This window comes from Psammomys obesus, unplaced genomic scaffold (assembly GCF_907164565.1).
Source record: "Psammomys obesus unplaced genomic scaffold, mPsaObe1.curated_primary_1811, whole genome shotgun sequence".
Classification (NCBI taxonomy): Eukaryota; Metazoa; Chordata; class Mammalia; order Rodentia; family Muridae; genus Psammomys; species Psammomys obesus.
In genome coordinates, this window is record NW_026596225.1 from 2,827,139 (window position 1) to 2,851,039 (window position 23,901).

The 23,901-nt window shown below is 45.7% G+C and overlaps 1 protein-coding gene and 1 pseudogene across 1 annotated transcript in view; both read right to left on the reverse strand.

The window, feature by feature from the left end:
* Ccny (cyclin Y) overlaps positions 1–23,901 on the reverse strand; it is a 109,531-nt gene that overhangs the window by 63,372 nt on the left and 22,258 nt on the right. The gene's annotated exons all lie outside the window — the stretch shown is intronic.
* On the reverse strand, positions 19,651–20,261 carry LOC129668028 (39S ribosomal protein L47, mitochondrial-like; annotated as a pseudogene).

A 23,901-nucleotide genomic window follows, 5' to 3' on the forward strand; every position in this document is an offset into this window, starting at 1 on the left:
TCACTGGAAGTCCAATGCTACTCTAAGACCAAATTCGCACAGCACTAAAATTAAGAAAACAGTAAGTGCACTCAATGTAGACAGACACACAGAAGAAACTGTGTTGCCCTGTGAGGCCACAAACCCCCAACATCTGGGAAAGCTCTTGTCAGTCTTGTCACTGTTCCTTCCAAATTGAAAGTATTTTCAAAGAAGGCTGCTTCTACTTGGCTAACAACAGTGTAAAAGCCAACTTGTTCCTGGCTTACAATGGCTTCATTCTGTAATGTGGTAAAGACAAGGCTGTATTCACAGCAAGCAGCCCAGACACCTGTCAACACCGCAAAGACTCCCTGGAGCCGTTCACGCTGAAAGGACCCTGCAGACAGAATGCTAGGATACAGAATGATCTCTCCATCCGCAACTGCAGTGCTCTCTGCCGACTGTCACAAGCCTCAGTACCTCTGAAACACAACAGCATAAAACCCATCCTGAGTCGTTGCAGAGGAACACTGTGGGGACAGACAGATGGCCAGCAGATGCCTTAAAACAGCACTGTCACACGAACTCACACGTGTCTCAGCTGAGGTGACCTGTGACATGAGGAAGCACTCATAGCATAACTAGAAAGCATCAGCCACAAAGAGGGCAGAATGAATCAGGGGTGAAGAGAGCAGGACTACAGTCCCTACTGAGGTTCCACATCTGCACCCCTGGAATCTACTGCAGACTCCCATCATCTTCCTTCTCCCTACCCACAATGGCTGTCCTCACTTGTTCTAACATCTCTGCATTTAAGAGGCCCTGCCTCACTAGTGTGACCTGTGCTGCAGAAATCTCAAAGCTTGTTACAAAGTTCTGTGAGCAAGTTGTCAACAGATAAGGTGAAGAGGGTCTGGAGCAGGAGACAAAGCCGAGCCACTGGCTTTGTGAATGACAGGAACAAGCAGGCAGGCCCTTTCCTGTCCCTCTTTCCAGGATCGCTTCCAACAGCTGTAAGTCAAGCAGCTGTAGAGTCAAACAGACCAGGCAAACCTCTCCAGGAAGCCTGCCCTTGCATCTCAAGGCAAGCACAAAGTCAAGAATGCACACATAAGTACACGAACTCCTGGGGTAAACACAGCACAGATGCCATTCCCCACAAGAAGCTCAACGTCTGCAGTGAACTCATGTTCAAGCGGTGTGCAGGACAGGGATGCGGAGAGCAGCTAGGCTGATATCAGAACGGACCTGCCCGTCCACAGCAGCGAAGTTAACCATCCACTCTTCTATGGTAGGTAAGAAACACCACTGAAACAGGAAGAAACGGCAGTGGGTTGTTCAAAATTGGCTTAAGAGAACACGCTAGAATTCCATTGTGCGCATTCTATGAAGAGCATGCTATTTACTCAGGGTCTCCTATTGGCAGGTACTGAGTTATCCTAAAATTCTAAGTACTCAAAATAAAAACAGGTATTTTATAAATATAAATGCCTGTAGAAAGAAAAAGAAAGAAAGAAAGAAGGAAGGAAGGAAGGAAGGAAGGAAGGAAGGAAGGAAGGAAGGAAGGAAGGAAGGAAGGAAAGAGAGAGAGAGAGAGAGAGAGAGAGAGAGAAAGAAAGAAAGAAAGAAAGAAAGAAAGAAAGAAAGAAAGAAAGGAGGGAAAAAAGGAAGGAAGGAAGGAAGGAAGGAAGGAAGGAAGGAAGGAAGGAAGGAAGGAAGGAAGGCATACTTGACCTTCCGAGAACTTTATCTTACTAGCATTTAAACTTTTCTTTGTACAAAATTTTAACAGCAAGATATGTGTGGATCTATTTGGAGTTTCTTAGAAGTTAATAAAAACCTAATGAAGAAAAATACAAACAAACAAACTAAGCAATCCACCAAAGGTGCTTTGTAATAGTTAAAAAAGAAAGGAGAGACAAGGGTAAACAAGCAAGGTGCTCAGCACAGTGTCAGGAAGCCCAATGTGAGCACACATCTATTGAGTTCTAAAGAAAAAAATTAATATGACTGATGGCTACAAGAAGGCATTAAGTGAAAAAAACAAGAAAGGCCATATAAGAAAATTTCTAATTTCAACTATCTATATGAACAAAAACATGCTGGAAGGAAATCCACAATTTTCTAAAATTACCTGAGGGCTAAGGTGTAATACCAAGATACTTGGTTTCTTCTTTGTGTTTACATGTCATTTTCTAAATTCATTTGGTGAACATCACTATAAATGGAAGCAAGTGATTTTTACAAGCAATGTTTTTTAGAATAACCTATCAGGCAAATGAAAGTAAGAACAAATGGCTCAAAGTAACTCAATTAAGACATCTGTTAGGCTGTACATTAGTTAGTACTAAGAAACCACTGAATTATCAAGAAACGGGTCTTTCTAGGAAAGACTCTGCACAGAAAACCAAGGACATCCCATGCACGGTGGTGCACACCTGTAACTCTGCCGCTTAGAGTAAGACAAGACCGTCCTGGAACAGCTGCTTGACAAGATCCAGCACAGCTGAGCCTAGGCAGGCAATGGCTAAGGTGCTGTCTCCCACTCTTTCGGCCTTGATCTCTATGTGTCCCATGCTGGGGATCTTTTATTATTTGGGATATTGGATTTACGTGAATTTTCTCACATATCGTTTCCACCTCCTCCCAGAAGCACTGCTTCTAAGCCTCCCCAGGAGTGTCCTGGCCACAGCACCCCTCCTGCTTTTTGGCAGACATCCTTTTCTGGCCCTACTTGAGGGTCTTCCTTACACCCTGGAGATTGTGACTCAAATAATTATGCCAGAGACCTCCTTGTGAGGCTCTGACTCAAAGATACTCTGGGCACATCTGCCCCTGCACTTACTCAGGAACAAAATAATCAGAACAAGGTAAACTTAAAAAGTAAACAATATTCCGTGGGCCAGAGAAGTTGGCAGCAGATCAAATTAAAAGCCTCTTCGTACTACAGATGGACAACAAAGAATGGGGTGGATAAATGACAGAAGGATAAAGTATTAAGACCTCCCTTTCTTAGAAAAAGTTAACTCATACAGGGCCACTGTGATGTCATATGACCAAGGAAGAAAAACTACTAAGATTAGACATAACACTACAAATATATAAAAAAATATAAACATTGTATTGTGGCAGAAAATGAATATTAACGGCAGCAGCTTTGGCCTGAAGACTTTTCCCGGACCTAATGACAATTAGCACTCAGATATTAAAAGCTGATAATACACTGCTTGGGACCTGACAATCTGCCCAGGTTGGCTTGGAGAATTCTTTTTTCTGTCTAGTGTTCTTGAAAACACAGGAGCTACCAGCCTGAGAAAGGGCTGTCATGCTTTGGCAAAAGATGCCCTTGAAACTCTAATATTGTTAAAAGTTGGGTTGTGGGACTGATGAGGGAAACTGAGTGTAAAAGATAATTCTGTTCTGTCATGGTTTATCAATGATGACTAAACTTACGACCAAGCTAAGTTAAAACACGTGTCCAGGGGCAAAAGTGATATAATCTGTGTTTTGGAACAACATGCCTCTATCTCTGCCACTGAGTTCTGTATAAATAAAGAAGCGCCCAGCCTGCCAGTCAGTCAGGATGCAAAGTTCCCTCCCGATGCCCAGGCCTGACTCATTCCCTCCTCGCCAGCTCCTGCGTCCACCCTTCTTCCAGCCCTGACCTCACCCCAGGTTGGACCCCGGCAGAATCCCAAGTCCAAGACTGTCCTTCTTGCTTGGATTTTGAGAACTGAACAAAAGCTGGAGTTATCTGGGAAGAGGACTCAAGTGAGAAAATGCCTCCATCCAGCTGCCTGTAGACAGTCTCTAGGGCATTTTCCTAACTACTGACTGAGTGGAGGGCCCAGCACACTGTGGGCTGAGCAAGCAGTGAGCAGCCTTCCTCCACGGCCTGTGCTTTAGTTCCTGCTGGACCGTGAATGAGTGTGACCTGAGGTTTAAGCAGTAAGCCTTGGTCCCCACGCTGCTTTTAGCTAGCATGTTTATCACAGCAGCAGAAGTGCCAGGCATCAGCCCGCCTGCCGCAATGCACATTCCCGGGCTGCAGACACTGTGTGCCAACGTATGCGCAGGACTCTCAGAAGCAGTCCCAATCAAACTACTAAAGGTACTTTTTGTCACACTCCAGATTATTAAGGATTAGATAAAAACAGGGACTGCGTCAAAGCGTCCAATAGTTCAAGACCACAGCACTGCAAAACATCACCTCCAGAGAAAGCAAGTGGACATACCACCCTCAGCACCTCTGCCCAGCGGCGCACATCAGAGCCTGCAGAGGGCAGGTCACAGCTGGGACCTTCCAGAAACACTGCTGCTCTTGGCTGTGAAATTAGGCAAGAACAGAACTTCTTTTCAGGTAATATTATTCCTATTTTAAAATTAAACCTGGGAGAGTTCCTAAAGAAGAAAGAGAGAAAGAAGAAAATGTACTGGAGTTTATGCACTTTCTTAACCTTCATAGTTAAAATACTTGCTTTTTCACATTTTAATATTGGATTTTTTTCCTAATGAATTATATTCAGAAAGCATATTAATTTTTTAAATTTCAACAGTTAATTTTATGAAATGTGAATTTGATTCTCTTTTCACATTAAAAAGACTTTCATCTGGTGCTACTTAGGTCTCAGTGAACTAAGACAGGACAGGAAAGGAAAGTTACACAGACATGGGAAGAAAAAGGAGTTCTTTCCTCCTGTGGTCTTGCTGAAGCCTCTTGCCAGATGAGAGTTAAGAATCCCAACACAGAGGCTGAAGAGATGGCTCACTGGTCAAGATCACTACAAGATCTCTTGTAGACCAGAGTTTGATTCCCAGCACCTGCACGGTAGCTCACAAGCATCTTAACTCCAGCTCCAGGGAGATCTGAACCCTCCTTTTACTTCTAGAGGTAGCAGCCATTCATGCAGTGCACACACACACACACACACACACACACACACACACACACATGCAAAACATTCATACACACAGAATTAATTTAAAAATAAAATAAAAAGGAGCTGAAATCAAATAGTATTTGCTTAAGGCCTTTCTCCCTCGTCAGTTGTAAACCTGCAGAAGCCAGTGAGGACTGCCCTAAACACCTCCTGAAAACAGTGGCTCCTGATTTTATCAGAGCACAACCAAAGCCAAGGCACCCCCAAAGCCATCCTACTGTCTCCAAGATCAAAAAAATTGTGTGGTGGCACACGGCTTTAATCCCAGCACTCGGGGAGGCAGAGGCAGAGAGATCTTTGTGAGTTTGAGGCCAGCCTGGTCTATAAAGCAAGTTCAGGACAACCAAGGCTACAAAGAGAAACCCTGTCTAGAAAACTAATAAACACAGACGTTTCCAGTCCTGTGTGAGGCCACCACTAGCTCACTGAGGTAGGACTCTCCCACAGGAAGCCACACTGGGCTCTGGGGTGTGCCTCTTCCTCTTCCTGTGAGCCCTTTTTCTGGTCATTCATCCATTCATTTCATGTGGATGGCTGTTTGGCCGGCAGGTGTGTCTGTGCCACAAGTGTGTCTGGTCCCCTAGGAACTAGTTACATATGATCTTGAGCCACTGTGGGCGTGCTGGTGCTCTAGAGGAGCAAAGGGTGTCCTTAACTGCTGTACCGTCTCTTCACCCCTTTCTTCCTATTTTTAAAAAATGCCGACACTACTTCCTGCTGTCCTGAAATGCTTCCTGTAGTGAGGCCAAGCATCGGTTTTTTCCTAAGTGTTGAATGGAGGTCTCTGACAGAGAACTCCCCCTTCTCCTCTGGGTGACAGTTCTGGGCAGGAGCAGATTATTTCTCCCAGTGAAATGACACATCAACATATAATCTTTACCAGATCTTAAGAGCAGCAGGTGAGAAAGACACTTAAATATTATAAGCACTCAAGCTAAACTATCAAAACCTTGTGCAAAAATTGTTCAGTTATCCTTAACTTAGTGAAACAAACACTATGAAAACGGTGAGGGTAAAATGAAGTTTGAGGGGAAGCAGCTTTAGGAAATTTCCATACATTAACTTACTACACATCAGTCACTTTTATAGTATTCCAGAAAATCTGCTAATCACTCCAACACTCTTCTGAAGCTACAAATTAATCTTCTCATTTTATGGAACTCATTTCGGGAAACTGAAGCTGACAAGAAACAGGACCTTTCCACAGTAAAACAGCAAGTACTAGGGCCAGCCTTCAGTGCAGCCACTGTGACTCAGGCGGGAACTCCTCTCCTAGCCTCCAAAGCGTGTTTGCTTGTATTCAGGGCCTGAATGGGAATGTGGAGGCCCAGAATGCTGGGAGAATGACAATGGTGCAGGCCAGCTCATGAGCATCCAAAAGATAACAGGGATGCTATTAGGAACAGGGGTAGACACCACTAAAGTTATAGTCTGGCAAAGATCTGGTTGCTTTACCCTGAGAATCTGAATGTAGCTGTATTCAACAGCATCTGTCAGATTCCAAAAATCTGCAAGGGTAGGGCTGCCCAAGTTCTTCTGAGCTCCAGACTCTAAAAATGGAGCAACACCATTTGGTGTTTGCCTTGTTAGGTTTGTCTTGCTTTGCTCTCATCTTTCTTTGCTATGCTTCCATTAGCCTCTTTTGGAATGGCCATGTTTACACCATTGTATAAATAGAAGTACGCTTTAAAAAAAAAAAAAAAAAAGAGCGAAGGCTGACAATTAAAACGTTGGGTTCTGAGGAGAAATTCTGGACTTCTGAAATTGCACTGAATACAATTATCTTATTAGATGAACATGAGACTTTGGTGTCAAATGGTGGAAGATTATGGCTTAGAAGTGGTAGCCTGAGTGCCACACCGACAAGGTGGAGTTATAACAACTAACACGATGTTAGCGTGACATGACCTAGAGTCACAGAGACCAACCTCTGAGCATGACATTTCTGTGAGGGAGTTTCTAGACTCCTTAACTGAAGTGAGGGGATCCATCCAAACTGTGGGTGACTACTTCACAGGCTGACCAGCAGCGTCCACCTGCTCCTGACTAGGATGCCAGATGACCAGCTCCTCAGGCTCCTCCCACTATGCTTTCCTGCCAGGATGGTCCAACCATCTGCATAGTACAGTATTTTTCACTGGCTACTTAACAGAGAAGAACTGAAGGTCAAACTGTTTATTTAGTTTGTTTTTTTTTTTTTTAAATACACTTAATACTGATCTTTCACCTCTAAGTATGACTAGAAGGCAGGATGAAGGATTTTTTTCTTTTCAGAAACAATAAAGTCTTTCTATATAAATCTGAAAAACAAAACCACTAATTTGTTGAGTAATGACATCACAACCTTAGTTGTCACTAAATTCTATCTACCTTAAAGAGAACAAAATACTATGAAATTTTCTTGGCACCCTGTCCCAATCAGGTGACTAATCCAGCTTCAGTGTAAATGCTGGACTAGAAGAGGAAGAGAACAACACTGCCCTTGAACTACTGTTACATCTACAGAAATGGGTAAGACTCTACCTGGATCAAGTCCCAAGCACACTGAGATTGTGAGAGAACCAGGCCTGACCCCCCACCCCAAAAATCACCAGTCCCAGGAACTAAGCCATAGGTCACCAATTCCAGGAAGACAAAATCCCCTACCCAAGGAATAGCCTGGTCGTAACCACAAGAATGGGAAGGTATCTTATCCCAGGATGGGGCATCTGTGTTGGGCAGCCCACTGACCTGGTGGTAGAACTTTCATGGCAGGCAGGGAAATATTTAACATTCCTGAGGTCTGTAGATAGCTTGCTATTAGTTGCCAATCACTCTGTAACAAGCTTGCCCTTGCTGAATGCCACCCAATTGTCTAATTGCTAAACTGGAATTTCCCAAACCTTCCTGTGACCCAATAAAAACCCGCCTCCCCCTGAGCTCGGGGCTACATTCTACACCACTGTGTTGGTGACAGTGTGAGACTTGTAATAAAGATGCTACTGCATTTGCATCAGTAGGTGGTCTTTGGGGTCTTCAAGACTTGGGAATAACAACTGCACGACTTGTTTCAACAGTCTGGCCAGCTGGAGTCCTACTTTTTCCCAGGTAGATGTTCTACTTGCAGCTTTGGAAACCTGAACAAGCTAAACCTCTGTCCTGAGCTGACAATGTTTCCTCTCCGATATGAAAACATGCTCAAGGATTTTGCTTTTGAAAGGGAAGGGATGTGAGATGCTGAGAAACAGCATGCAGAGGTGCAGTCGAGCAAAAAGGGGCAGGCGATCGCAGCGGAGATGCTTGGGCACTGTGCACTTCAAGCCCGGCCAGGGGGGGGCGGGGGGAGGCTTGCACCAAGCCTCTGCAAGGAACGCCACTTGGGCACCACGATGGGTGAGCCTGGCAACGCCGCCATGAACTTTCACAGTGGCGGTGCCCACTTCTCTTTCATGGGTTGAGGTGTGCCCTGCCACAACTGCGACACTGCTGACAAGCCCCAACTCCTGCCTCAACTTAAGAGGTGACAAAGGGCTTGAAACTCCAGCTGGAGGAAATAAGGAAGGCTTTGTCTGTCTCTTTTAAACGTGTGGCCAGTACACATTTATTTCTGACTGTTCTTAAATGCATACACTCTGTATTCCTTGGTTATTGGATATGGTGTTTAATTTCAAACTCTTGGTTAGAAAATACATGCGTGTGCATATGTCTGTAACATCTATAGAAACACAGATGTTTTAAAATAGCAACCACGTGCACCACATGGTCTGCAGCGTGCCATGAGATGTGACTCCACCATCTTGAAATTTCCACATGATATAGGGAAACAATTATAAAACCTCTTGGTTGTAATGAATTCTGTTTATCATCCTATCTCCATTTAGAATAAGAAAACAGAAGTCTCATTTTAAATTGGTATGGATTTTTTTAATATAAAAGATCAAGGTTCTAGGTTACATTCTTACAACATACTGTATATATAATGGCAAATTCTTAAAGTTATAAGAGTCGATTCAGATTAACAAGCAACTGTACTTGATTCTGGATATGGGTGATTCTAAAGATACCTTAAGTTGGGATATATTAATTTTAGAGACATTCAATTGTTTACAATATTAGAACTTGGTACAGGAAACTGTAAATGCTCCATAGAGCTATACCAGCAGTGACACCTAAAGGTTATGTTTTTAAATTGCCTGCCATGGCCTGTAATAACATGTGGCTGGCTGCCATGTTGACTCAGGGATAAAGAAGGTGGAACCATGGTTTCACAACCACCTTCACTAAGGGTGGTGGCGTGACTGGCAGCCATCCTGGTTGTGGAGAATCAAACAAAGATGGTCTGCTGCCATCTTTGTTGAGGGCTGCCAACTGTGTTCGGTACCCATTTAGTGCTAAGTGCAACTGCTGTCATTTAAGCTTCTGCTGTTCAGGCTCCAGTGCAATATGGTAGATCAGCAAGATTCGCCAGCCATCTATGAACTGTATCTATGATTAAAGGTTGGCTTTGATTTTAGTTCAGAAATATATTTAAAGTTATGCTAATAACTAATGCAGTTGGTTCTAAGATTGAGCTTTACCTAGTCTCTTATTTACGTTTTCAAGGTTAAGCCTAGAAAAGATGGTATGCCCAATTAGATCTACTTGAAATAGATATGGTCCTAAAACACTTACCTACAGAGTATGTCAGAATTAGAGATTAGGACATTCTACTTTATGTTGACAGGATGCAGTTTAGAGCAGATGGTAACTAAAGTCAGACAAAGATTAACTCAGATACGCTGGCCTTCAAGCTTGTCAAGAGATCTGCTGAATATGGCATTTAACATGTGTATACTTACTGTAACAGACAAGAGTCCCAAAATCCTGGCAATAGCTCCCCAAGGTTTCTGAGAATTTTTGGGCACAAGGACAGATGAATGATTTCAACTCTGGATTATGGTATGGTATGCCCAACTGGCCCACTTTCAAGACCCAACTTGAAAACAAGGTGAGGTCAGTCTCTCGTGTTCTTTTTCCACAGAAACAGCCTCTCTCATACACCTATTTTTGTGTGTGGTAAAAGTGCCTGTGTGTGCAACCTGTACTCACCTGTGCAACAAAGGTGTGGAGGCTAGAGCAAGAAGCCTGATAAAAATCTTTACCACTTCCCATGCTGTCCCGACTTGAGATGGAGTTTCTCACTGAACCAGAAGCTGGCTGTCTTCCTTGAAGTGTCCGTGATGCTTGCTGTGAGTGCTGAGGATCTGAGGGAACTCTTGCTGAGCAGGCTCTCACAGTGAGGCACCTCTCCGAACCCCAGTGTTCCCAGCGGGCTGGCTACTGAGGGCTACCACAGACCTGCAACCCGCCTAAAGTAGCAAGTTAGCGCTCAAACTTGCTAAGTCACTAAATCACAGTAAAAGCTTATGCATGCAGAGAACTGGAAAGGCCTGGCTCCGGCGGCCAACCAGGAGATGCACAGAGCAGCTGCCGGAGGAACACATCCACGCCCTGCTTGTCGTCCTACTACCGTGAAAAACTAGCACGCCAAAGACTCTCCGTTCTTTATCGCAGCACTTTGATGCGTCAGGCCACGGGTGTCCCACTTATCCCCAGCATTTCAATCAGAGCACCACTGGATACTTTCATGGGAGGACCTGTTGCATTTAATTACCAACCACAGTTGCCAAATAGTGTGGAGCTCTGCTGGATAAGGTTGTAGTCTAGCGGACAGCCAAACTGAGCTCTGAGCTATTACAATGGGCTCCCTTCTCTCAACGGAGTTCTAGAAGTTCCCCCCCACCCCTGCTCGAGGCAAACCCAGTTTTTGCAGGGAGAAAGACAGGGCAGATTACAAGTCGACCCTTTCCTGATAAGAAAACTGGTTCAGCTATGAATTCCTGAAGATAAACACCCTGTGCTAATAAGATCCCTTGATGGCTTGACTTTCCAAATGACCTTTGACTTTACCTGGAGATTTTTCCCTACACGTAGGATAATTAAGTAGTGTTCTCCTTCTTGTGATAGGACCCTGCTACTACGTGTGAAATAAGGCACTGTACCACTACATGTAAATCAAGTATCCCTGGCACCCCTGACCCTGGAAAAGCAAACACAATCACCCTTAAAATCTGTCCCACTGCCTAGGGTTTACAAATCCCTGATTTCAAATAAACGTGCTAGCTGTGTGCTGTGTGATACCATCAGCTTTCCACCATGGCCACCTGAGATCTGTCATTATTCTGGGGGTGGGATTGTTCCCCTCTTCCCCAGAGAATCGACACTGTGGACACCCAGCACCTTGAGCTTCTGGACAGCCCATGGGTTTAGCCACCAAGAGCTTCCTCTGCTCACCCAGCATGTAGAACTGACTCCGCAGCCATTGGCCTGCATCCCACAGGGCTGCGTCTCACTGGACCTGCCTTCTGGCCAGCTGGGCCTGAAAGGAACAGGCTAGCTTTACAGGTTTCTTTATGAATTTTATATCCCATATTAAACTAAGTTCTCCCAGTACTTTTCCAGAAAGCAGAAGGACACGGATGAAAGAAGAAGCCGGTGAATTGAGACAAGACCCACCCCGTAGCAGAGGAATGACCAGGCCTGCAGTACGAGATCGGGTTGCCTGGCAACCGGTCCAAATGGTCACAGCTCCCCGACCCAGATCATTCCGGGCATAACTTGAAGATCAGATATCCTCCCGATGTCCCGGGCAGGACTGACTGGATTTGGGCGCCTAAAATGAACCAATCGTTTTAAAAGTCAGCCACCCTCTAGCCCCTTCACCCAATCCTGAGCTGCCAAGCCTACAACCCTCGAGCTTTCCCCACATTTTTTTCCTTTAAAAACTGCAGACTTCTGTCTCTCGGGGCTGTTCTTTGCTGATTGGTGGAGCAGCCCCATCACACATTGGCCTGAATAAACCTCTTGTGTTTGCAGCGATCCATCTCCAAGTTTCCTTCATCTGCCTTTCCGGTAATTGGGCTCCCGGTGGACCTAACAGGCCACGGCCTCGCCAGGCCTGTGTCTCAGCTGCAAGCCCACCAGGCATGGGCTTTTGCCTGCATCTCTGTTGTGCTCAGTACAGCAACTCAGCCAAGAGCTGTAACACTTTGGTATCACCATAGGCTTTAGAACACCAAGTTGCCACTGCCATGGTCCATCTCATTCTAAAGAGCTAAAACTCTTTCCACAACCTGGCCTAGAACATCAGAGCCTCCCCCTAAAGAGCTCTAGCTATACCTGAGATCCAGGACCTTTGATATCTCGTTTTCTATCCAGAAGTCGGGTTCCAGGCCCCCACTGAACACAGAATGACAAAATAGTAAAATAATCTTACTTCCACTTGGGCAAGACACAAATATAGTTTTGAAGTGAGAGACCAAAGAATTAAAAATTAGGTTTTTTGGGGGTATTGGTTTAAAGTTTGAGGCACAAGCCTGAACAAAAGCCAGCCAGGTGGAAACATGTCCAGCCACCTGCTGAGAGGAACCAGCTTTACTGCTTCTTTTTCTGCCCATTAACAGTTGCTAGGAAACCGGCCCAGACGGCCAGGCCAGAACCGTTTATGGACTTGGCACCTAAAGAACACCAATCATTTCAAAAGTCAATTTCCCTTACCCAATCATGTAATGGCAAGGCATGTAACTGGCTGCTTGTAATTTTTCCCTTTAAAAACCTTTCCCCTAGACTGCCCTGCTACATTCCTCTCCTGCTTCCACAGGAAGTTTTACGACCTGGGCTTGAGCTTGTATCCAATAAACCCCTCATGTGTTTGGCAGCCGAGTGCATTCCTGATGGTTTTGGGAGGGGGGGGTCTCATGAACTGGGCATAACAGAAGCCCACACTAGTGTGTGTTACAAATGGTTTCTATGACTAGTCCCATCTGTAGAGACCATGACAGGAAAGCCCAGAGGCACAGGGCTTCTCCTTGTTACAGAGCAAACTAATACTGAATGAACTCATGTGTAAAAAGGTGGGTCCTTCCTCCTCAGCAGCGTCTGCCTTTGTGCACGGAACTCAGAGCACTGTATCAGAAAGGAAGGGTTTCCTATAGAATCTGGGCCTCAAGTAGGCATTGCAATTCCTCAACTGAGCATTTTAAGCAGGATTTTTCTGGTCCTTGATCACCCCTCTCCCAAAGTGTGAGTGAGAGCTCTTAAATGCCTGCCACCAGCTGGAAAAAGCAAGTCTAAAGAGGGTCTCAATGCAAAGTGCTAGCTGCCTGCATCCACCTGTCCTCTGCACACAAAGAGGATTGTGTATGGAAGAAAAGGTTGTATGACTATAAAGAGAGAAGAGGGTGGGTGGCTGCATGAATTGGATCTGAGCACATGAAAATGGATGTGTTTATGTTAAGATGCCAAAAAAAAAAAAAATCAAGGCAGGGCCTTGTGTGAACCAAGGCCAGATAGCGCCAAGACAAAGGGGTTCCCTGGTGTCAGTTAGGTGTCCTCAAGCCAGCAGGAATTTACATTTTTGCAGCATAAAAATTAAGAGTCCCCATATCCTCCCAGGAGCCTACCCTATCACAGGTTCCAGCTTTGTCAGAGATACGTCCCACCCATGCGTTCTCTTCTCTGTGCAAGCCCTCTGTCCTTCCACACCTGCTCTCCCCAAGTTTGATCTCCACCCTCATTTCTCTCTGCATTCCTTCTCCTACCTTGTTCCCTCTCTTCAGCTGTTTCTGCTGTCTATTCTGTTTCCCCTTCTGAGTGAGATCTAAGCACCCTCCCTTGACTCTAACTGAGAGTCCTAGTAGCAGATGTCATAGAGACTGAAGAGGACACTCTCTAACTAGACAGGACTGCTAGTTGGAAAGAGGGGAACACCAACCTAACCACAAAAACTTCAACCCAAGATGTGCAGGGATAAAAATAGAGCAGAGATGGATGGAATGTTCAACCACTGTCTGGCCCAACCTGAGACCCACCCCATGGTAGCGAGCCAGCCCTTGACACTGTCAATGATACTCTGCTATGCATGCATACAGGAGCCAAGCATAGCTGTCCTCCGAGAGGCTCCACTCAGCAGCAGTTCCAAACAAATGCTGAGACAAATGCACAGCCAAACACTGCAGAGCCTAGAGAATCTTGTGGAAGAGTGGGAGGAAGGAGTGGACCTGGAAGGGACAGGAACTCCAGAAGAAGACCAACAGAGCCAACTAAGAGGCCCAGAGGGGCTTGTGGAAACTGAAGCATTCAACCAAGGGCCATGCATGAACTGGACCTAGGCCCCCTACAGAGATGTTGCTGATAGGCAGCCCGGTCTTCATGTGGGTTCTCTAGTAATCCCTTACTATCTCTGACATGGTCTCGGATGCCTGCTTTTCTGTCACTTCCGCCAGGCAGGGCTGTGCACAGTCCTGATTTGACTTGATGAGCTGCTGTGGTTTGGGGTGGGGGGCTCCCTTTTCTGGGAAGGGGAGGAGGAGGGATTGGGCAGAAGGAGGGAGAGTGGGACAGGGAGGAGAGAAGGAAGGGGGCTACAACTGGGGTATAGAATGATTGAATGAATGGATGGAGAGAGAGATAGAAAGATGAAGAGTCCCCAGAGAAAGCCAGGATCAAGGATGGTCGCTGAGGGCAATGACTGAGTCACTGCCATTGGTAACTTTTTATAGTTTAGTTCACAGTTTTGCTAACTGTAAAAGTAACAGATAGAAAAATCACAAAGTAGGTCTAGGGAGACAATTCATAAAGCATTTGTGCAAGCTGAGCACAAAGGTTTAGACCGGAATCCACAGAAATGCTACATGGGTGTGGGGACAGGGGACCCTGCAGCAAGCTGCGCACAGACTAGCTCTGTGCGATGAGTCTCTGGAACAACCGAAGCCTGCTTCAGCGATTAAGAGGCTTGCAGAGGACCCCTGACATCAACTTTAGGCCTCCACACACACACAAGGACACGCTCAGCCCTTCCCATGCACTCCTAATACGCATACATCCATGCATGCACACTCCACACGTCCACATTCAAAAGTTACAAAGTAATCGACTACAGTGATGAACTGACCTAAGCCAGCATCCTGGAGGTCCAGGGGAGAACGGATAGGGAGCTAGAAGTGTGCGTCACCCCTAAGAAGTAAGTTATGAAGCACAAAGCCCCTCCGTAAACACTAGAACGCATTCATCTACCCAGGAGCACTCTGTGCTGCAGCTTACCCCAGGCATTCCTCCGGTCACTCCTCTTGAGCCCTCATCCTCTTTACATTGTAGAAATAAGCACTGGTCACTCACAACTTCCTGTTATCTTCACTAGCGCATTCTCACCTCTCTGACGGTTTGAATGAGACTGGCCCCAGAGGCTAAAGGATCTGAACGCTTGGTCATTAGGCAGTGGCACTATTTGAAAGGATCGGGCAGTGTGCGGCCTTGTTAGAAGTATGCCACTAAAGATGGGCTTTGCGATTTTCAAAACCCCACACCAGGCCCAGTGGCTCGCTCTCCCTGGTGCCCGGGATCCAGATGTAGAACTCTCAGCTGCTTCTCCAGCACTGTGTCTGCCTGCATGGCCCCATGCTCCCTGCCACAATGGAAATGGATTAAACCTCTCAAACTGTAAGCCAGCCCCAACTAAATGCTTTGTTTTAAAAGAGTTGTCTGTCTCTTCATAGCAACAGAACACTAAGACATGGACCTTGTACAGATTTATACTTATAATTCACCTTAAAACCACATCTAATTCCACTTCAATTGCTCTATTAACAGCATAAATTCACCAATCTCCTAGTGAGGTATGGTAGATGGATTCCTAGGATTATTTGCTTGGAATGGAATCCCTAGGTCAAAGAAAATGAAGAAATTTAAACATCAGGTTGAAACAATTTTTTTTTTGAGGCTCAATTTTGTTAGGTCAAACAGTTCCAATAACGTCAGGCCTATGCGAGGTTTGCGGTTAGTCAAGGGAGCAGCCTTGTCAAGTGCAGCACTGTTAGCTTTACCCTGACACAGCACTGGCCTCTTGCACACACCGGGTACCACTTCTCAGTACACCGGTTTCACAAGCCACAGCAGATTCGCCTCACAGGGAGAGAACACATCAGAGGCTGAGCGAAATCTCAGACACTGCACTGTTTTCTGTTTTGTTCCTGTAAGGCATGCTTTATGTGTTCATTCTCCTAGCTGGTACAGATACAGAGTAAGTCACCTAACTCATACCCAAAAGCAAATGGACCCTTAACACAGGCTAAAAGCATAGATGAGTGTAAGAGCCTGAATGCTACGTACTCTCTCAGACCTGCCTAGACACACGTCAGGACACACACTGTGTAGTTCTCAGCTGGACTCCCACAGAAGAACAAGACTGAGCACTGCCCATGACATATGTCAGCTGGGTGACCCTGAGCAAACAGCCAGTGATGTCACACACGCCTCCCTGAGGTGATTCTGTAACAGCAAACAAGAAAAAAAGAGAAAGCACTGTAAGGCACAGATGACCGTGCAAGAGCCCCAGCACTTCAGAGGCCCTCTGGAGAGTGAGGCACGTTCCGCGCTCTGTGAACTCAGCCCGCCCTAACCCTCCCATCACGGAGCTGCGAGGAGTCCTTCTAGCAGAAGGGGAGAAGCAGGCACTCACCCTCAGCCAGGCCACCATATTACACACATGGGAATCAGATGACCATACCCAGCCTGTGTCTTTCCAAGCCAGATGTGATCAAAGGACTCCTCCTTCATGTCTGACTGTATGGTTTCAGCTGAGCGAAAAATATCTGAACTCTGGCTCACTGTAGCCTTACTGGAGTACAGAAAAGGCAAGTTTCAAACTGGGTCTTTGGAAGAATTCTGTTGTCTTTAATCATTTACCTAAGCAGTAATAAGGCAGAACAAAGTTCTTACTGGAATAAAAGGTTTCCTCTCAAGTTGCCCAAAAGACTCCCTCATAGAAACCAAACTGCCATGTGCCGCCATTCAACAGGTGTGTGTGTGTGTGTGTGTGTGTGTGTGTGTGTGTGTGTGTGTGTGTTCTAATAAAGTATTAATTACAGTGTACTAAAATAAACTGTTGCTTATAACAATACTTCAGTGTTCACCTCCCACACACAAAGCTTCTTCCAGAATAAAATCATTATAAAAATGAATAGCAACAGAAAGCTGAGCCATCCACGGAGAGCTGCTTATTGCAGAAGTGGAGAAAAACATACAAACCTTCTCTAGGCTGATACATGATGTCAATTGACTCAGTAGGGTCAAATACTAAGGAAAAGCAAGTTTATTTTAATGTGTCTCAGAAGGGCCCTCACTCTAGCTAAGAGTATGTTTATTTAGTTTTAAGACAGCATCTCACTGGGCAGCTCTGTCTGGATGAGCTGGAACTCCCTGTAGATCAGGCTGGCCCTGAACACGAAGAGATCTGCCAGCCTTTGCCTCCTGAATGCCGAAACTAAAGGCAAGCAACACCAGTATTTATATTTCTGAGAAAAAATAAGCAGGCAAATGCAATACCTGAGAGAGACGCCATCACTTACACAGATGTCTAACAGACTCGCTCTTGTACTGGTCTGGTGGGGGGAGTGCTAGGATCCAGCCAACGGCCTCCAGTGCACTAAGCACTTACCTACCCCAGAGCTAAACCATCTCCAAACCATTTTCTCCTGAACGGCAAAGTTCTCGCCCATAACTTAGCTCTTGAGGGGGAAAGGTAAATTAATAAAGTAAATAAACTCTGGCTTTCTCCCTCTTTTCTTCTTGGCCCCATCAACTATACACCAGAACTGACTAACAATATACACAAGTACATTTTTGAAGTTAATAAGAGATTTCTCTCCTTTTTAATCTGTTTTATGTGTCACGCATTGTGTTACTTCCATTTTACTTGGTCGATGCCTATGACTGAAGAAGCATCCTAAGTCAAAGACCCTGAGGTCAAAAGTTACAGGACTTGCAGTCAAATGTATTCAAGTCAATACCCATGATCTAACTGCAGCAAGAATACTTGCCTCAAAAGTTGAAGTATCTAGATCCTTGAGGCTGAGGGCTAGCTGGATAGTTCAGTGGGTAGGAAGCTAAACACCAACCCTGACAACTGAGAACTCACCCCATGCCAAACCTAACATCCTGGAACTAACAGACAAGCCAGACCTAGCATCCTGAAAAACCTTTCTCCAAATCAAAGGGCTAAGCGCTGTCAGCCAACAACTTAGCCCTGTAAAAGAGCTACTCCCATTCTGTCCTTTCTGCAAAATAAAGCTCATCTTGCATCCTTTACAATGAGGGCTGCTTGTCTCCTCAGCACTATCATAATTTCTTTAAACAACCCCTGGATCCTTGGAATTTTTGTCCTGTCTCCTCTATACACTGGCCCATAGATGTTTTCCATGCATTTTTTATACTGAACAATATGAACTCCGGCTCTTAGTTGCGCAGAGCTACAGATGTGAGAGGCACACTTTCTATCCTAACCCCTCAAGGATTCACTTCCCAGGTGGGTCAAGGTCAGAATATTTTAGCAAAACATCAAAGACAAGCTGAGCAAGTTAACAGGGTAGCAGGACAGTTGCTACACTTTCATCAGCCAGAAGACACAATCCTGTTAATATCTCCAACCAATTTCCTAATTTTCTCTAAGCTCTATCATCCCCGAGTCCAGCACTGCTGGACACCAGCAGACTCTTCAGATCAGAAAGGCTACTGTCACCTGGACTTGAGAGGAATGTAGTAAACTTGAACCTCAGAACAGAATCTACTGGTTCTCATAGAGCCCGGGGGAGGGGCAGATCTCCAGAGCATTTTGCAGCTGTCCTTTCTGGCAATCCTCTCAAAACTGAATACATGTGCCCTTCACAATTTCTTCCACAGAAATGACCCAGCTTTCAGGAAGCCCATGCTGAACCCCATGAGCTGACTGCTTACACAGAGGCAGTCTGCAAGGCTTCCAGGTGTCTGTCCTTTCCTGCCCTGTGGTATTTCTTCCCCGTTTGTAATGGTCTGAATATAACCTGGCCCTCACAGGCGTGCATCTGAAGACCGTCTCTTGCTGGCAACACCATTTTCAAAACTAGGTAGACAAGACACCTGGCTGGCTGACACTGGTCGCGGAGGTCACCAGCATGTGGTTGTGGACTGGGCTCTCTTGAGTCCTGTTTGTCAAATGAAGGACCCAGCCACCTCAAGCCCCTGCTGCCACAGCTGCGGGCAGCTCCGGACACCAGCCTCTCTGACAGCCACATCTTTCCAACCTTGCTGGTCTGTGCCCTGTCAAACTCAGCCTCAGTAAGTCATTCCCCCAGTGACAAACCCGCCCAACCGCCACTGACAACGCCCCGGGCTGCCTGCAGCGCGGCTGTGGCCACATGTAGCCCTTCTCGGGTCATCTGGGACAGGAGGAATTTCAAATCAGCTTTTCCCACCTGGTTCCAGCTGACGTGCAAGCGGAAGAAGGTGCAGAGGTGCCTAGGAGGTGGCTGAGCAGCTGGCCGCCTGTGCGCGCCTTGCTGTGAGCCTGTTCTCCAGCTGGTGGTTCTCAGATGCCTCTCCAGCTCTCTCCTCCCAAAGGACAGGACAGAGAGCAGATTCCTTCCTTTGCTGTTCTGTACTGTTCAATGCTTACAAGTCACAGACGCGCTTACACATCCAGAAAAAATACAGTACAATTACATTCTTTTAACTTCTATTTTAATGTGATCTCTTCAACCCTTTTCCTATACTGCCTTTTTTTAAACTTAAGAATCATATGAAATTTCTTTTTTTTTTTTCAGTTGACAAGAGCATTTCTTTATAAACTGCCTAACAGAAGCATTCACATCGGGACAGACTGTGCTTTAAGAAAAATGGAACCAAACTTGTGGATCTCATCTTAGACAGTACTTGGTATCTGCTCTTTAGAGAGATGTGGGAACTTTGCCTGGAGAATTTTTTCTTTCTTTTTCTGTAAACTTTTCTTTCTTGCTTCAATGAGGGCTTGTTTCTCAAGTCTTAGTCTGACAAAGCAATCCACGTAAGGCATTGCGAAGAACCGTTTCCTGTTGTATCTTTTATTTAGGGATAGGCCAAGGGATAGGCACTGCTTGAATTTGTGCCAGATGATTCATCCAAAGATGTCCTTTCTCCAAGCACCAGGTCTTGCTCTTTCTTGACCGGTTTGAAGAAGCTTTAGAGCATCTTCCCTCTCCTGGACAACTTTATCTAAGGCGTCCATGGAATCAACAACCTTTTCTAACCGCTCTGGACTTGGCATTGGCAATCTCTGTCGCTTGGCCTCCTGCTCTACAGTTAGAAGCATGTTTCTTTCCTTCAGAAGGACGTGCCAAAGTTTATGTTAAGTCTTCATTACTTTTGTTCCTCAGCTGCTGGCAGGTCCATGAAGCTCCAGATTTGACTTTTTCTTCCCCCCAATTCTTTGGGTCATCAAAAAATTCTTCTAGTCCTTTCCTTGACAATGTGGTATGAAGTAATTTACACTGGAGAAAAGATCTGACATGTGGTCTGTTCTTATGCAACAAACTAAGAGGAAACCCGGAACCAGCAGGGCCTTGGGATTTAGCAGGGAGCCAGCACCTTCAGAAACGTTGACGCTCTCCTACAAATACCCACTACACTGCGGCAGCCATGTTTCTCATGAAATTTCATTTAAAAAAAAATAGAATTACATTTTTCTGTTCCTCAACCTCCTGTTATTCCGCTGAAACCTTTCCTCTGTTTACAGCTGTTTTCCAGCTTCCTGCAGTCCCTTTCACTGACTCAGACTACCTGTCTTATAGCCTGGCACCCCATATGTGGCTGCTTCCTCATACAAGCTGACAAAAACTGTGCTGTCGCCAGGTCAGCAACAATGGCTGGTGCCTGCACCCCCAAATCCAGCACATGAGTTAAAAAATACAATGAATGCCTTCACACCTACCTCTCGTGACCTGGGGCTATAAGCTTCAGATCAGGGATCAGATTCAAAGCTGGCAAAAAGTAATGTGCTCCAGAATTCAAACGGAAGCCCCAGCAGACACTGACCAGGGCTGTCAAGCTGCCAGCCACTGCCCAATGAGTGTTGCCACCGGGTAAGTATGACAGCTGCCTTCTTCAGGAAGTGTGCTCTTTTACCTAAGAAGCTTTACACTCAGCAAATCTGGCTTGTGTACTCACCTTATAGTCTGAGTCAAGGCAAAAGACTACTTGTTTCTGTTTTACTTCAAAAGGGGGAAACAAGAGGCTGGTGAGGTTGTATGCTTTTACTCCTAGCACCTGGGAAGCAGACACAGGCAGAGGTAGAAGCCACCATGGTCTATACAGTGAGCTGCAGCAAGAGTCAGGGCTACACTGTGAGGCCCTGTCTCAAAACACAGAGAGACATGGGACTAGAATTAAGCGTCTGCTTGTTCCATCATGTGTGTTCTTCAATGGTGCTATAAAGGTTTTAACTCTATATCCAAGAAAGCAAATCTCCCTCAACTTTGCCTTATTACTTTTCTGTTGAAGTGAAGAGACACCATGACCAAGGCAACTCATAAAAGAAAGCATTTACCTGGGGTCCTGTTTACAGTGTCACAGGTGAGCCCATGACCATCATGGCAGCAGGCATACAGGCGTGATACTGTGGCAGTAGCCAAGAGCTTCCCTCTGATCCACAAACCGTAAATGGGAGGGACTGGGGATGGCACTCTGAAAACACAGAGCCCTCTCGGGGAAACACCTCCCCATATAAGGCCCTCCTCCTAGTCCTTCCCAAAACAGTTTCACCAACTAGAGCTGCCAAGCACTTAAACAGATGAGCTGTGCAGGCCGTTCTCATTTACACTACCATCATTCCCCACAGGCATGTAGCTAACACAACACAAGCTGCATTCAGCTCAACTTCAAAAGTCCCCCATAGTCCTTCAGGCTCAACACTGTTTAAAAGTCCAGGGTCTCTTCTGAGAGTGAAGACAAACTCTTAACTGTATTCCCCAGTAAAATCAAAAAGTAAGTTACATGCAATGGCACAATATACACATTACCATTACTATTCTAAGGAAGCAGGGCATAGTGTGAAAACACTGAACCAAAGCAAGAATCAAAACTCAGCAGGGCAAACTCCAAGTCCTATTAACTCTATGTCTAAGGTCAAAAGGCTTACTTGGATGGATGGCCCTTTGGCTCTCTCACTCCTTTCAGCTTTGTTTGTGGTTCTCTTCCTTCCTGGGGGCTGTTTCCCATCAGCCCACAAAGGCAGGAGACCAGGCACAGAGCTTGGTGGGCCGGCCAGCATGACAGAGTTCAGACACTCCCAGAACCACTTCAGGGAGCTAGTTCAACTTTAATTCCAGAGAACAGCGGCCATATAAACCTTGGGGAAGGAGGGGCTTCAAGGATAGGTGTACATAACTTGTTAAAATTAGGCACTTCGAGGTTGCTTGATTTGCATTAAACAGCACGCTCCTATCTTATGAACCGGAACACAGTATCTAATTATCATATAGGCGCAGGGAGGGGAGAGCTAGCAGGGAGCTGTGTCAGAGGCCAGAGATCAAGTGTGGCTAGGGGAATTTAGAGACAACTCTCCAGATGAAGTCATGCAGAGAGCAGGAGGCCCTGCTGGGGAGAGAGAGTCTGCATCTTAAGGCAGAACTCAGAATGGCTAACCAGACTGGGAGGCCTGCAACCTCAAACATCAGGGTCCTTCCAACATGTGTTGACTGTAACAAATCTCTCTCTTGGGCTGTTCACCCCTTGTCTACAGCGCTCCTCAGCTCTACATCTCCAACATCCTGGAGCCTCCAACACATCAGAGGCTCTACTTTCACATCTTCATACAAAGGCCTCTCTGGGCCTCCTCTGGCACACACTGAGCCTTGGTGGCCTTCCTTAAGCAGAACAGAAGATTCCAGAACTCCTTTATTCCTGTACCCTTCTTGACATTAAATCCAGAACCATGTGGCAGATCCTGCCAACTTCTGCTTGCTTGGGTTAAAGCTTGCAACCTCCCCCCCACCCCACCCCATAGACTTTCTCTTGTTAATGCTTTCCTTTGCTGAATAAGCTTTCCTCTACTTTAGAAGATTTCTTGGGCATTTCCTTTTCACAAGTTGGAAGATTAGCTAAATGGGGTCTTTCCTTGGGAATACCACTCCCTTTATCCCATTTCCAATCTGGCTTCTCTTTAAACTTCACAACTCTGTGCACAAGAACTGCCCCAATATTAAATTTCCTAGTGCTCTTTTTCTTCTCAAAATGTTCATTTTGTTTGGCTTTTTGTTTGTTTTTGGTTTTGCCCTGCTTGCTCTTTTTCATCACAGATGTGCATAAGAGTGATCACCAATAACAACGAAACAAAATAATATCTTGAAAACTCTTCGGTTAACTCGTCCAAAATGCTTCAATTTAACCTTAGGCAAATTCTTATGACAAGGACAAAAAGCAGCCACATTCTTTGCTAAAATACCACAAAAATGGCCTTTAGCCAAGTTGCTAACGTCGCTCCCCTCTGAAACCTCTTGAGTGGGTCCTCCAAAGTCCACAATGCTCCCAACCACACTTCCAAGCTCCTACTAGGACAGGCCATTAAGCCTTGCTTACAGCACTCATTCAACCACTTTCCCAATCCAAAATCCCAGCATCTTCCGTAATTTCCCCAAAGAAAAGAATGGCCAGGACTGTCTCAGCGTACTCCAGTCCTGGTACCAACTTCTGTCTTAGTTACTTTTCTTTTGCCATGAAGAGACATCATGACCAAAGCACCTTATGAAACAAAGCATTTAATTGGGGGCTTGCTTTACAGCTTCAAAGGGTGAGTCCCTGTCCATTATGGAGGGGAAAATGGTAGCAGGCCGGCAGGCATCGCACTAAGGCAGTAGCTGACAGCTTACACCTGAACCACAAAGAGTGTGTGTGTGTGTGTGTGTGTGTGTGTGTGTGTGTGTGTGTGTGTCTCCAGAAGCACAGGAGGACCAGCCTGGCATGGACTTTTGAAACTTCAAAGCCCAATTCCAGTGGCACACCCCCTCCAACAAGGCCTCACCTCCTAATCCTTCCCAAACAGTTTCACCAACTAGGGACCAAGCTTTCAAGTGCATGAGCTATGTGGGCCACTTCAATGTAGCTCAGACTGGGCTCAAATTCATGGCCACCGTCTTGCCTG